This window comes from Lissotriton vulgaris, chromosome 6 (genome assembly GCF_964263255.1).
Source record: "Lissotriton vulgaris chromosome 6, aLisVul1.2, whole genome shotgun sequence".
In the NCBI taxonomy this organism is placed as follows: Eukaryota; Metazoa; Chordata; class Amphibia; order Caudata; family Salamandridae; genus Lissotriton; species Lissotriton vulgaris.
The window spans coordinates 525,177,147-525,192,640 of record NC_141694.1 but is presented as its reverse complement, the minus strand read 5'-3'; positions in this window follow the sequence as shown (position 1 = coordinate 525,192,640).

The following is a 15,494-nucleotide window of genomic DNA, read 5'->3' as shown; positions in this document are numbered from 1 at the left end:
CTCATTCAGGATTCCGGTTGCTGTACAATACTCCTAAAGAGGCCTTATATGTATCCTAAACAGCCCCCAAAAAAGGGCGTACCCTCTACTCCACAACTATGTAATACACGCGTCATAGGGCTATGGTTTGCCGAGGACTCCAAAAGAAGCACCACCCTCTGCACGCCCCCCTTGAGGACCCCATGCTGCACCCTTTGCATTTCCAGGGACTTGAGGCCTGTCACATTTAAGGACACACAGCTTTTTCCGGCCATGCATGTCAACTTTTCCAGACAAACCACTCACTTTTCCGGTCACACTGAGGGGGGCGGGGTCCCTGTGGGGGACCTGTCACTTTTCCGGTCATGAATGGGGTTTAATGGTACCAGCTTATACTACTCAGGCTAAAATAGTCAGCTGGTGCTTCTAAAAATAATCCTACCCCAGTGTACCTAACCTAAGTGTAGTATGAGGGAAGAAGTAGGTGCTGTTTAGCTATAGTCTAGTTTAGCTATAGATGCCAAGATTTGCCAAAAGTCCCTCTAGGTTCTGGTCCTCCCCACTCCTTAGAATGAGTGAGGTTGGAATCTCTTTCCGGGTCTCAAACTCTAACACCCCGAAAGGGGAGTCAGAAACCCTGGAGCTGGATTCTCAGTGAGGAGGATGACAGCCTCTGGTCAGTGCTTATATAAGGGCATAAATCGGGAAATCTATATTCGGAATCTAAATCAACACACAACTGGGCTGACATGGGCTTGCTCATGGCAACTGATGAAGGACAGGAGGAAGAGAGTGACCCACTCCCCGACTCCTCTCACAGAACCTTGATGATGGATCAGTTGAAGTGTAGCTTTTTTATGATATGTTAAATGATTATTTGTAGAGCGCACAGATACTCAATTGAGTGTCCGGGCGCTGAAGCAGGATGAAGGCCAAGCCCGGTGAGGAAAACCAAGCTCTGAAATTTACAGCTGAAACAACCACGTTTTTAGAGATTTCCTGAATGCCAGGAGATCCTGAGTCAGCCTTGAATCCACTGGTAGATTGTTCCACAATTTTGCCGCTTGCACCTAGAAGGAACGACCCCCAATGCGTTCCCTAAGGTATCTGGAGCTTCTAGCCAGTTGCAATGCTGCAGACCTGAGTACACGGTGTGGGTGGTAGAATTGGACTCTCTTTGTGATGTACCCAGCCCCTAAACCATGGAGAGCCTTAAAAGCCAGGACCATGGCTTTGAAATGAATCCTTTTGCAGACAGGGAGCCATTGTAGGGGTTTCAGCTGTGAAGACAAGCGGGCTCTGGGGCCCAGCATGTGTATGGCTCTTACTGCAGCGTTCTGGGTCACAAGCAGTCAGTAGATACTCAGGCAGCCCTAGATAGAGTACATTCACGTAGTCCAACCTGGAGATTATTAATGCCTGGACCACCGTTTTACTGTGGGTGATGGATAGGAAGGGCAAGAACTGTTTCAGCATTTTAAGCAGGCCAAAGCATGAATCAGCCACAGATTGGATCTGTGCCTGCATGGAAAGATTTTCATCCAGCTTTACCCCTAGATTTTTCACTGTCTTTACGGGAGATGTGGGGGGGGGGGGAATATGTCAGCGGGCCACCAACAGCGCCAGAGGTTACTGGGGCGGTGGCCAAAGAAGATAAACACTGATTTGCCAGGATTACATTTAAGCTGGCTGCGCTGGAGCCAGGAGAATAATTCTGTTAGACGGCTGTTAATCATATCACCCTTGAAGTCCATGTCTTTGCTGCTGGTAAAAAGCAGCTGCGTACCGTCAGCGTTCAATACAGTTTTTGCGCCGTGGTTCCCAGTCAGGGTTGCTAGAGGTGTCATATACAGATTGAAAAGGATGGGGCTCAGGATGGAGCCCTGGGGCACACCCACCTGTAGAGAAGAATCGGGGCAGCAAAAGGTGGGACCCACACCGTTTGCTGGCGGCCCTTTAAAAAGGAGGTGAACCAAATGAATACCATACCCCCATACCCGCAAACCCGCACTCCCGAAGTCTCCGCAGGAGGCGATCGTGGGGGACGGTATCATAGGCCGCCGATAAGTCCAGCAGTATCAGTATCGCTTTGCCACCCCTATCCACTACCTCCTTTAATGCTTCAGATACTTCCAGGAGTGCTGTCTCTTTGCTGAAGTTAGGCCTGAACCCGGACTGACTCTGGTGGAGTAGGGAATTGGTTTCAATAAAATCCGTGGTGACCTTGTTCACCACTCTTTCCAGGGCCTTGGACATGAAAGGAAGCAAAGATATAGGCCTGTAGTTAGAGGCTAGTTCAGGGTCCAGAGTGGATTTTTTTAAGAGGGGCAACATTTTTGCTCTCTTCCACTTGTTGGGGACCTGGCCTGTCTTCAGGGAGAGATTTAATATCTGGTTGACCACTGGATTGATAATATCTACGGTTGATGCAAGCGTATGTGTCGGGCAAGGATCAGAAGGTGAGCCAGATTTAAGGCCCTTCATGACTTCTAAAGTTAGTCCCATTGGAATCAGTGGGAACTGTTCAAATGAAGGTTCTTTGACTTGTGTTTGAGGGGAATTTGGCGCACCCTTGTCACTCTGCACCAGGGGAGTGGTCAGGAAGGACTCCTGGATGCTTACGATCTTGTCTTGAAAATAGGATGCCATGCAACTCGTACATGCCTCAGTGGGAGTAAATGACTTAGCTACCACTGCAGGGGAGGAGAATCCCTGACTATTTTAAAAATGTCTTTATTTTTGTTCGACGCTTGTTCGATTTAGCAGATAGAAAAGTTTTTTTGCCTAAAGAACTTGTTTAAAATAGGCCTTTAGTGCCTGTTTGTACATAGTTTTATCATTGAGGTCAAAGTTTTTCCGTCAGACCCTTTCGAGGAGTTTGCATGACCTCTTACTTTCTTTGAGGGCAGTGGTGAACCAAGGGGCGGACGGCCTGGTTGTCTTTCCAGAGTGTGAGACTGGGGGAGGAAGTTCCACAGCCCGGCACAATAGCCAGTTATGTTATCGAGATCCTCAACATCCGCCTTTAGGTCCCCGCTAAGAGAGATCGGATGGTTATTAAGGGCCTTAAGTAGTGCTTCTGGCATGATTAAGTGGAAGGGTTTGTACTTAATGCTTTTGCAATTCCCGGATGCCTTAGAAGGAAAAGAAACGTTCTCAATTGAGAACTCCAGGAGGAATTGTTTGTTCCAAACAAGAGGAAGTGGTTGGCTGATACCTAGTGTGGCCATAGAAAAGATCTGATCTAAGGTGTGGCCTTTTTCGTGAGTAGGGGTAAAGACATAGGGAGCCAGATCTAGTGTCACCAGTGATTCTTATAATCTGGTTGAGTCTGTATCTTCCAGCACATCCATGTGTAGGTTAAAGTCACCCAGCACCAGGCAATGTTTTTATTTTAAGAATAACGGTGAGACCTCATCACCAATTGTCGCTAGTAACCTTCCAGCATGCGATGGAGGTCTATATATTAGAATGCCCACTATAGATTGATGGGGAGATATCACCAGGTGAAAGCTGAGGCATTCAGCTCCCTCCACTTCGACCAATGGCATTGTAGAGCAGGAGTATCGTTTTTAAAAATGATGGCAATGCCACCCCCTGTACCTGTCGGGCGGTCTTTCCTGGAAATATGGTAACCCGTTGGAATAGCTGAGGCTAAGGTCACCTCGTTCAGCCATGCCTTGGTTAAGAATAGTAAATCAGGGGATCTACCCGCCAGTAGGTCATGGATATTAAGAGCGTGTTTTTTCAGGGACCAGGTGTTGAGAAGCAGGGCGCAAAGTTGCTTTTTGCCGTGGCCATGGGGAGTGTCACCAGAGCCTAGATTACACTCAGACCCTTTTTTAGAAGACTGCTCGGTATCAATAATAAAGCCCTCCCATCCGCAAAGGGAGCACCTCATTGGAGGTTGTTGCCAAAGAACAGATATAGGCAGAGGGGGGCAACACACAGTTCCCTTCTAATTGCTAAAAGCGCATCTTTCGTGTAGCTTATACCCCAACTGGTCTTACCGGCAGCATGGCCGGTGCCGGGCACTCCCGGGACGCTGACTGGCGCAGACGGGCTTGCCTTTGTCGCGACCGCTGCATGCGTACGGCCCAGTATGAACCTAAATAGCTGGCCGGGTGTGGGAAACCATTGTGTTCAGTTTTCCTCACCGGAAGTCAGGTGGGTTCGGCCGAGACAGTTGGTGGTATCTGGTTCCCTCCAATCAATCGTCAAACGCAGTGTTGGACCAGGGAATCAGAGACCTTGAAGGCGCTCAGTGCAGTAACAAGTAAGCAGCAGACAAAGTGGAATCAAGCTGAAGTAAAGAACCATTCCAAATTAGAACTAGTAGCATGCAGCTGCGGTGGGCATTTAAAACTGTGGCAGGAAATTACAGCTTAAAATACACAACAGCAAATATAAAAGACTGGGCTTCAGAGCACAGGCTCTTCACCACTTACGCTTCGCTGCGCATCCGGCCCAGCAAGAACCTAAATAGCTGGGCGGGCGCAGGAAACCACTGTGTTCAGCTTTCCCCGTCAGATGTCAGGCGGGTCCGGCCCAGACAGATGGTGGTATACGGTTCCCTCCAATCAATCGGCAAATGCCGTTTTGGACTGTGGAATCGGAGACCCTGAAGGCGCTCAGTGCAGTAACAAGTAAGCAGCAGACAAAGTGGAATCAAGCTGAAGTTAAGAACCAGTTAAAATTAGAACTATTGGCATGCAGCTGCGATGGGCATTTACAACTGTGGCAGGAAATTACAGTTTAAAACACACAACAGTAAATACAAAAGGCAGGGCTTCAGAACACAGGTTCTTCACCACCTACGCTTCGCTGCGTGTCTGGCCCAGCATGAGCCTAAATAGCTGGCCGGGCACCGGAAACCACTGTGTTTAGCTTTCCCCACCGGTAGTCAGGCGGGTCCGGCCGAGACAGATGATGGGATCCGGTTCCCTCCAATCAATCGGCAAACGCCGTGTTGGACCGGGGAATCAGGGACCCTGAAGGCGCTCAGTGCCTTAACAAGTAAGCAGCAGACAAAGTGGAATCAAGCTGAAGTTAAGAACTAGTTAAACTTAGAACTATTGGCATGCAGCTGCGGTGGGCATTTAAAACTGAGGAAGGAAATTACAGTTTAAAACACACAACAGTAAATACAAAAGGCAGGGTTTCAGAGCACAGGCTTTTCACCGCGTACGCTTTGGCAGGCAGGCTCACTGATCAGCAACACATTGATTGTAGAAAGGTTCTCAATCCATACAATCATCAACAACAAAACCGTTTAGAGAGGGTCCAAGGTATATTTAATTTAAAGACCCCTACCTGATTATTATCCCCAGCTACTTACATATGTATAACACAAAAAACAGGGGGGCTACCAGCTTAGTTATGTGGCTGCACTGTCAATCCGAGTTAACAGAATCTCGGGGTGGATAAGTCACATCAAGACAGCTTATTTCAAAACAAGGTGAACACTATTTGTATAGGAAAGACCAACATGGTACAGATCATTCATACATGGTTGACAAATCCAAAACAATTAGCAAAGGGTTACCATCAAATTGACTCAATGATGAGTCCTATCATATGGCCAAACCCTGGTGCAAATCAGGCTAGCCCCTTGATCATTGGGACTTCAAGTACCGCACCATTGGTTGCTGGTCAAGGATTTGGTCCACCCATACAAACAGACCAACAATGATGGCTGATCTTTAATGGTAAAGTGAGAAACCGTGCAACAGAAAAAATAGTGACTTTAAAATAGGATGGAGTGTCCTCCTATTTCTAACTTTATTCTACGAACGAACCACACCTCCTAATTAAAAACATAGAACAGTGCAAAAAAGGACAGTCAACAAATATCTGTCTAATAATGGGCCAACATGTTTCTGCCTAGCGGGTATTTTATCCCATGGCATTCGTCAGGGCCTCTGTTCTTACAATAGTTGCACTAAGTAGTGATGAAACAAAAGAAACACCACCACCACCAAAGTGAAAAAGTAGGATGTAAAAGGGTTGAGTACGATACAACCTGTACCAACCAATGACATTAACCCTCCATGTCAGGTAGGAAATACAAATTCTATGGAGGAAAATGCATAGTCATTATAAACTTACTATGTCAATCACCTATACAATGTGTTTCACCAAAAACAGTTTCAAAGAAAATATTGTATTTGTGCTCACCCTTCATGGAAGGGAAATGGACCTCATCTCACCTGGACCTTGCTCAGGTTCTACGAGGCCCCGAACTACATAAATATAAGAGGTAAAACAGAAGTAGAACACCCATAGAGCATAATTACACAGTCTATTCCAGTGCCCAACATTCCTGTCCATTAGATCCCCCTACATCTAAGGACCAACATGAGAGGAGACTCTAGTAAGTGAACTATGTGTGCCCAGCCCCTTAGACTCCCAGGTCTACCTTCCAACACAAATATATCCACATAGAGGTTAATTATCTATTCATAGTGGGACTACTACTGAGTTGCAGACTCTAACAACAACATTCTTTCTGGCTGTGTTATCCATACTGAGCTTCCTGTGGCTTCTCATACAATGAATCAGCTATAGACTCACCTATCCGTCGGTACCTCAGAGCTCACATCTGAGTCTTGGGGAGGCACCGACCTGTAGATGGTCTCTCCTTAAATAATTAACTCGGGGTTTGTTGGTATTGTAACCCTCCGCCTCACTTGCCAGAATAGCAACATTAAATGGCAGTTCTTTACTCTCCAGAGCGAATATTTTGCCATCCCCAGTGCTTATCTCTGCTGAATTGGTAGCAAATAACCAGAAAGCATTATTATTAACCCTGTTTGTTGTAAAGTTAAAAGCGCACTACTATACACTTGAAATCTCGCGGGAATTTGCGCTCTAAACTACAGCATGAGGTCATCAGCCCCATTTTGGTAGTTTGTTAGGTGATATTATACAGTGATGATCGAGACACATGTTCTCTCTGACTCCTAGTCAGACCACCTGGTGTATCCATGAGGTGGACACAGGTGAAAGTCTACCTGTTAAAAATAAGATTAACAGCAGCCTGACCATGTCAGAGATTACATCAGGACTGGGGTCCAAAAGATGCTAGAGTTGGGAGTATTTAAGCCCTCCGTAGCCTACAGGGGATTCAATGCAGTCACTAGGACTGATGCTCATTGTTAGAAATGGAGGTCTCTAGTTGGCAGAGGTAGGTACCTTTGTCCAAATAGGGACCCTTCTTCCTAGTCAGGATAAGGGAGTTACACTCCTAAATTAACCCCTGCTCACCCCCTTGCTAGCATGTCACGAGCAGTCAGGCTTTTTTTAGAGGCAGTGTGTAAAGCATTTGCATATACCCCATATAGCCTGAAGGCTGCTCTCCACAGCTACCACCTGGATAGCTTTCTAAGGTTATCTTTGACCTCTTAAATCACCATAAGGGTTGTTTGGACTGGTGCAAGGTGCCCACTTTAATTATTGGACATCATATACCAGGGCAACTTCTCACAAGGTGGCATTTAATAACTTCTGCTAAGCCTTTGAAAGCAAAGTGGCTCAGGAAGCTACATGCCACTCCATCCTCATTATGAAAATGCTCAGGGCTTTAATGATTGCAATTAGAAGGCTTCTCGTTCTTGGAAAGACTAGTCCTTGCCCAAAATACACCTTTTGATTTCCTGTTGAGGATTCTGGTATACTGACCCACCTCGTGTTCTAGTGTTTGAATTGAGGTATGGTACCACTTGGTTCTGGCATTTGATGTAAAACACCAATCTGTACTGATGTAAGACACCAGTCTCTTCACACATACCCTGATGGCCAGGCATGACCAGAGTGGGAAAAAAAGAAAGCAAGGTGCTCCTGCCCACATTCTCCTAGCTAAATCATCAGTGCCTGGTGTGTGTCACGGTGTTCAGTGCTGTGGACAGCTAAGCTGTCCCTAGTGGCTGAGATTTCTTTGTGAGTTAGTAGTATGAGGAAGCACATTTATTATCACAACTCTTCATTAGGGCCAGGACCCCCCTTTCCTGTTTTTGTTATTGCAGCATTTATTTGCCTCTCAACAGCTCCCCAACTCGGTGTATATTGTCTACCTCCAATTACAGCAGCAACAGGCTGTTGTGCCAATTGAAACCTGTGATGAGAAGATGATGAGTGCACTGAGTTTGGATGTGTGATCACCAGTTAGTGGATGGTCTACAACGAGAGGAATTCATACTGAGAGGAAGGTGAGCGAGGAAGGGGGGAGACTGCTGTTTCACAAACCCATGTACCAGTTTCCTAACCCAAACCGCAATACCTTATTGCAGATGTACAGCGCGATCTGAAACGCTGTCTCTTTTACCGCGGAGGACGCTGAACCATGGTCCTACACGGCGGTACTAAAAAACAGAGACATACGAGGCCCGCGAAGATTAAAAACTTTCTGTGCAGCAAAAGAAAACAGCGCAGGTACGTTGGGCGCTTGTCTTAAATAATATTTAGCAGACAGTAAAAAAACAAAGAATGGGCTCTCACAAGCGTTATTCCTCATACCTTCCAGGAGTGTGGAATCCCCGTGCGAGTACGGAGGATATCTCCAACAATTTCAGAATTTCTAAAAAAAGAAACCTCCACGTTACCGACACCAATAGAGGTAGGAATTTCTTGCTTTTCCGTCTGTATAACAGACTGTCCTCTGATTGGTTATCAATGTAAATAGTAAATATCCCTCATTTTGCACATTAGGTCCACAGCTACAGCAAAAGGACCCAAGAAGTCATTAGCTTCGTTACATATATTGGACCCGCGGGACCGCGTTGCCCATAGACTAAGGTAACAGGCTTTGTGACATCAGCCTTTTGCAAAGGGAGGAATACGTTTTCAGATCCAGTTACTGAATGATCTTCTTTCACATTCTTTATTCAGATTACCCCCAATGAAAGAGCCCTGATGAGAATCTGTTACTTACCTTCAGATTCAAACGCGTCGGCAGGCACTTAAAGAAAGGGAACAGGAATTCATTGCTGATCGCATTACCAATTGTTTTTGATCTTTTCCTTGTAATAATTGGGTTGCTTTTTCTCGTTTTCATTTTTGGTAATCACAAGTGAGAAATATTTCACAAAGAGTCAATATTTGTGAATACGTAGCTTTTGTAAAAGAAGATTGTGCAATATTTGTCAATATCTGTATATATGTTTGTCGTTTAATTGTTGTAAATATGTATAAATGTGGTTCATAAGTACCTTTGTCTTCCATGAAAATATAAAAAGAAATTTGATAAAAAATTGAAACAGGTTTAAATAAAATACCTGCACAAGCAGAAGATATTCTTTGTTTGTGTTTTTCTAAAAATTCTTCATATAATCATTTTCGTGGGGGTTAGCAAGTTCTTTATTGCTCATATTCAACTGGTCCAGCTTCCCCTGCATCCCAGGACCACACTCCTTTTCTTCACAAACACTTTAATTATTGGACATCATATACCAGGGCAACTTCTCACAAGGTGGCATTTAATAACTTCTGCTAAGCCTTTGAAAGCAAAGTGGCTCAGGAAGCTACATGCCACTCCATCCTCATTATGAAAATGCTCAGGGCTTTAATGATTGCAATTAGAAGGCTTCTCGTTCTTGGAAAGACTAGTCCTTGCCCAAAATACACCTTTTGATTTCCTGTTGAGGATTCTGGTATACTGACCCACCTCGTGTTCTAGTGTTTGAATTGAGGTATGGTACCACTTGGTTCTGGAATTTGATGTAAAACACCAATCTGTACTGATGTAAGACACCAGTCTCTTCACACATACCCTGATGGCCAGGCATGACCAGAGTGGGAAAAAAAGAAAGCAAGGTGCTCCTGCCCACATTCTCCTAGCTAAATCATCAGTGCCTGGTGTGTGTCACGGTGTTCAGTGCTGTGGACAGCTAAGCTGTCCCTAGTGGCTGAGATTTCTTTGTGAGTTAGTAGTATGAGGAAGCACATTTATTATCACAACTCTTCATTAGAGCCAGGACCCCCCTTTCCTGTTTTTGTTATTGCAGCATTTATTTGCCTCTCAACAGCTCCCCAACTCGGTGTATATTGTCTACCTCCAATTACAGCAGCAACAGGCTGTTGTGCCAATTGAAACCTGTGATGAGAAGATGATGAGGGCACTGCGTTTGGATGTCTGCTCACCAGTTTTACAGAGAAAAGAAAAGGCTATGCATACTCAGTCTGCAGTGATGCATCAGTTGCTGTAATTCATTGTCCTGCGAATAACTCCCAAATACACCACCAAACAAACATCTGTTTCAAATAATTAAAATGTTCCTTATCAATTATTTGACACTGTTGTAATTTACATATGAATTCTTTTGGATCAGTTTAATGTTTTGAATTGATAAGTGATGTTGGACTTCTAGAACAACAAAAATGGTAATTCGAATTACTGCAATTTTTTTGTTAGACCCTTATAAAATGAAGCATAATACATTTTAAAAGTTTTCATATTGTGGAAAATGTATATATCTCGAAATGCAATGTGTATTGAGATCAGCCAATGTGCATATTTCACACACAGTAAGCCATATTATAGAGTATGTCTTTCTCTGTTACACAAAAATATGGTTTATAAATGTCGTAAAATAGATTACACTGTTGAAAATAAGAAAATTACTTGGGGACTTCTAATAAGGCAAATCGACTAAACATATCTATCTTATGGTCTACGAGAAACCGATTTTGCAAACTTTGTTGCAAAATGACTCATGGGTTTTGCATGCATACACATGACACTTCCAATCAACCGATAAAAGGTGGACTTTTTATATAGAAATACCTCATAAGCCTCCAGCCTAATTAATTGTGTACTGGCCTGGAGAGATACCTTCAAGACACCCTGTGCATTCGGAGTTCAGAGCACTGAAGGACCTCCCAGTACTTGCAGTTTACTCTGTCAGGAAGGGTTTGAAATTAAGGTGTAGGGCAGCACCAAGCAATATCATTCCAGGTTTCTTAGATTCCTGCATTGCTCAACTGAATTTCTGGTCCCTCAAAGAGCTAAGGATATTTTATGCACGCCCCTTCCTAGATCACTAGTAATTCCTCTGTGGAGAAGATGGGGCTCTTTTTTCTCTTTCCACTGAGATTTTAGGGGATTCTGGATCAAAAGGAGCAGCATGTAAGTAAGTAACTTCAAATTTGTTACGGTTGGTGGAAGTCTGCCTCTAATATGGTGTTTTCCATCTATGTAGTGGAGGCAGAGACTTCCACCACATAGACATACAAACTAGGGGAAAAGAGGGAGAGAGTGAAGTAGACAACATGCGCACCAACAGCTACCGGTGCTATAACATATTTTGTAACATTTAAGCATGGAATCTGTAAGGTAAGGTATGTGCTTGCGCTGCTATTTGTGTTAAGTATCTTTCCTTGCACATTGCTTGTGGCGTGCCTTGATCTGAGGTGATATAACACGTGAATGAATAATGTATGTAAATACACGATTTAATATGTGAAGTAATAGGTGACTTTATTATGTATAAATATAATTTCTAGAATTTCAAGCTTATTTGTGGCATCGTGACAGTTGAACAGTGGTGTCTTAGGAAATGTGGTGATAGTTTCTTAGTTCACCATCCATTATTGATGCAACCACCACACTCAGGTGAAAAGAGAGGCACCACACTCAGGTGAAAAGAGAGGCCATTAGTGGTTTCGGCAATCACAGATTTTGAACTCTGGTCTGTAACCAACCCTGGGAGCCTGTATGGGGGCACATTTTAAAGACAAAGTCTACATGCAAGCCCCCTCGTGGGTGTGACGAGGCTGTGCAGCATGTAACAGATTACAGTGATACTGTACACTTTCTGGGGAGTATTGCTTCCCCATACCCTCAGGATATCCGAAGTTTGACATAAGAATGTAAGAATGGTAAATTGTACTCTGTTAAGGCTTGGCAGTTGGATATTGGAAGGGCTGATAACATGGGGGAGAGAAATACCTAGTATCACTTGCAACAATGACATTTGATATTTGTTATATTGTGCTTACCAAGAAAATGCTGTAGCAATTCCATATATAAATACAATCAGTGAAAATATGGTGATGTTATGGGTGTCTGCTAGGCTGGAGACGATTTTAGCCTGCTTGGTTTTGTTAAATACTGGGGTAGACGTAAGTGTAGCAGATATCTTACTTTTTAGGAGATATGTTTTTACATTTGCATGTATCTTCTGTGATCTTTCTTACATGTCCTTCACTCCTCCCATTATGTAGTAGATATTCCCCATTTCCCGGCCACTCTGTTTTGCCTTCCTGCAATTACACCCAAAACACAGACCTACATGTGGAAAGTTCTCCTCACTTGCAACAGAGAGCTCCACACATGAAAGATCTGGCAAAGGTGGACATCTCCACCCAACCCGCAGTGAACAGCATTTGTGAATGTGTAAAGAAATGCTACCCGAGTGCTCCTATACATACTCAAAAATGCTTTGGTGAGTAGGCCCCTATGTTCCCTATTTATTATTGAAGTTTTATACAGCATAAACACGGTCCACAACTCACCAAAGCACCTCGCAGCACAGATATAGAACAAAAGTAGCATAGAAGCTAATTACAAAGTAAAAATACAGTTCAGAGTGCATATTTGGAACATTTTCAAACCAACAGTTTAGTGGTACAGCTGGCAAATACCAAAAGGCAGAGAATAAATGCAGTTCAGGGGGGCCCGTTCGACCTGTTATGGCATCGCCCCAGGCTCCCCAGTTAAAAGACCCCTCGGAAACTGGTTCTTTGCAAAATAAACTCAGTCCCCAAGGGTGGGGTCAGCGTATTTATTTATTTCATCGACATCAACGTAGCAGTGTGATCATGCCACTGATTCTAACCTGCCACAACCCTGCAAACAATATACCATCCCAACATTACAGAACCAACTTTAAATTAAATAATATTGCAAACATATTAACATAAAGGCATATACACGACCAAAACTATGGGCCTGATTTAGGGTTTAGCAGTGTGTTACTTGTCACAAACATGTTTGATATCCTGTTCACCTTATTACAATTCTGTTAGAATTTGGGGGGCAGATTTACAAGCCGGTATGCCACATTTGCGCTGCCGTTGCGTCACTTTTGTGACACAGCGGTGGCACAAAGCCAGCGCCATGCTGCGGGGTATTTACAACGTGACGCATCTAGGGAGATGCGTCACGTTGTAAAGCCCAGCACCACATGTGGGCGTTCCGGCACAGGGGAGGGTGTTCCGGCGCAGGAGCGCCTCGGAAAAGTGGCTGAGTGAAATCTATAAGATTTCACTCAGTCACTTTTCGGACCCCGCTGCATAAAAACCTTACACCTGCTTGAAGCAGGCATAAGAATGACACAGCACAGCTAGTATGGGCCCACTGACACAACTCCAGCACTGCGTCACCTTTACGGCATCAGATGGGTCACGCATCTGTCTATTCTTGCGCCATGGTGCGCCGCATTATAAATGCAGCGCATCCATGGTGGCGCAAGAGATGTCTCCTGTGAAACAAAATAACTGGCGCATCCCTGCTGATATGCAGGGATGCACAAGTTATTGTAAATTTGCCCCTGGGTTTCTGGTTGGCAAGGTATGCACCCTGTCCAAGCAGAAGCCACAATCCTAGTCAGGGTAAGTAGATACACACTAAAAGATAACATGCACTCACACTGTGGTAGCTTGGCACAGAACATTCAGATACATCTAAAGAACCAATGTGTAAAGTATTTGTGCAACACATACACACATAGTAATACAATAAATACACTGCAAAAAGACTCCACACATGTTTATAAAAATTGATTATAATATTATAAACAACACAAGACCAAAACGAAAACACTCTAATGTATAGAAGTTGAGATACTGCATTTTAAAGAAATTAATGCAGTAAAGCGCTTACAAGCAAGTAGCACTAAAAAGGTTACTTTAGGTTGCGCTGTACCAGGGCAAAGTAAAAGTTTGTGATGAAATGCCGGTCAGCTCCAGGACTTATGCAGACCATGGAGAACAAAATACCTTTCCTGGTCGCAAACAATGAGATGCGTCGATCTTCTATACGCAGTGAAGGCGATGAGTCAGTTACGAAGACAGGTGCTGGACTCAAGAGGCGTCAATGAATGTTTTGGATTCTGCCACACAGTCGGGAGATGAGTCGATCACATCAAGTGGCAGTGGTGAAAATTCGGTGTCCGATGCTTCTATCTCTGGAGCCAAAGCACTGGTTCTGATGCAATGTACTTATTTTAGTCCAATAACCGAATTGATGCGCAGTTTCTGCTACACGCAGACAGGAGATGTGTCGAAGTCTGTGTTGCAGGTATCTGGAACTTTCAATCAAGGAGGGGGGAGAAGGAAGCTTCCTAATCAAATTGCAAAAAATCAATAGTGGGGGAGAAGGGATCACTTGTCCTGAGTAACCAGGTGGGTACACAGACTCAGAACGAACATTGAAGGCCTGAACGATCAAATCCCTTGGGTAAGTCTGAACCGCTGATCTAAGAACCAATTTCGAGGTGTGACTTAGGGAAAAATCCCACTTACTACTACAAATGATACTCCTTTCAGATACTCTATACCAAAGTATTCTCTATACACTGATTAGAGTAAGTCACCAATCTCTTCATATTTTTAATCCCTATTTCATGTATTTTTTTGTCTCTTGACAAGTAAAAATCAAGCGAAAGAACTACTTATGAACTGCCTGTACTTGATTATATTTCCTTAGTCTAGTCCATTTCCAAAAATACAACAAAAGATATATAAAAATATATATATATTTCTTCCTATATTTATAAATACTCCTTTTCCAAACTTCGCAGAAATCGGAAGTGATATGCCAAATATATTTGTCAGATTACATCTTAAAGAACAATTGTCACGCTACGACTTCCGTTAGAAGTCTATCTTCGCTTTCTATAGAGGAAGAATAAAGCCCCTCCCTCGTGAGGCCTGCCGATCATTTCCGGGTCCAAGAGGGGTAGAGCAAGCACAAGCAGTGCATGACCGCCGAGGAGTTACCACAAGACTTTGACAATGGCTCCAAAACCGTAATGTATTATGATCACAGAAAACAAAAACGTTTTGTGTATTCCTCCTTTTAGCTGGTCTACTCCCTCCCCCTGGCCACCTGATGATGGTGTAAACTTTACACAAAAGAGGTATGAAATGTATTGATGTATGAATGTACGATCAACCGGCGTATTGTCACCCACAGTATTCCGTCTTTAGAATTATATCGATATCCCCGTTACCCCTTACCAAAGAGGCACTACTCAGTTTTAGGTTTTAGGTTTACGTTCTCGCATTACTGTGTAACGCGCTCTTGAATTTTTTTAGTTTCCCATTAATTTTGTGATAAAGCGTACATACCGTGTTCATATTAACGAGCGGCTTTATCAGCGCGATACGACTAGAGAACCGGATTTTAGAATATGAAGACATGCACCATTAACCACACGTTATCTGTACTGAAACATTTACAACTTTACATACCGATTAATGAGAGCGAACGTTTGCCATAACATGGGAGAGGACTT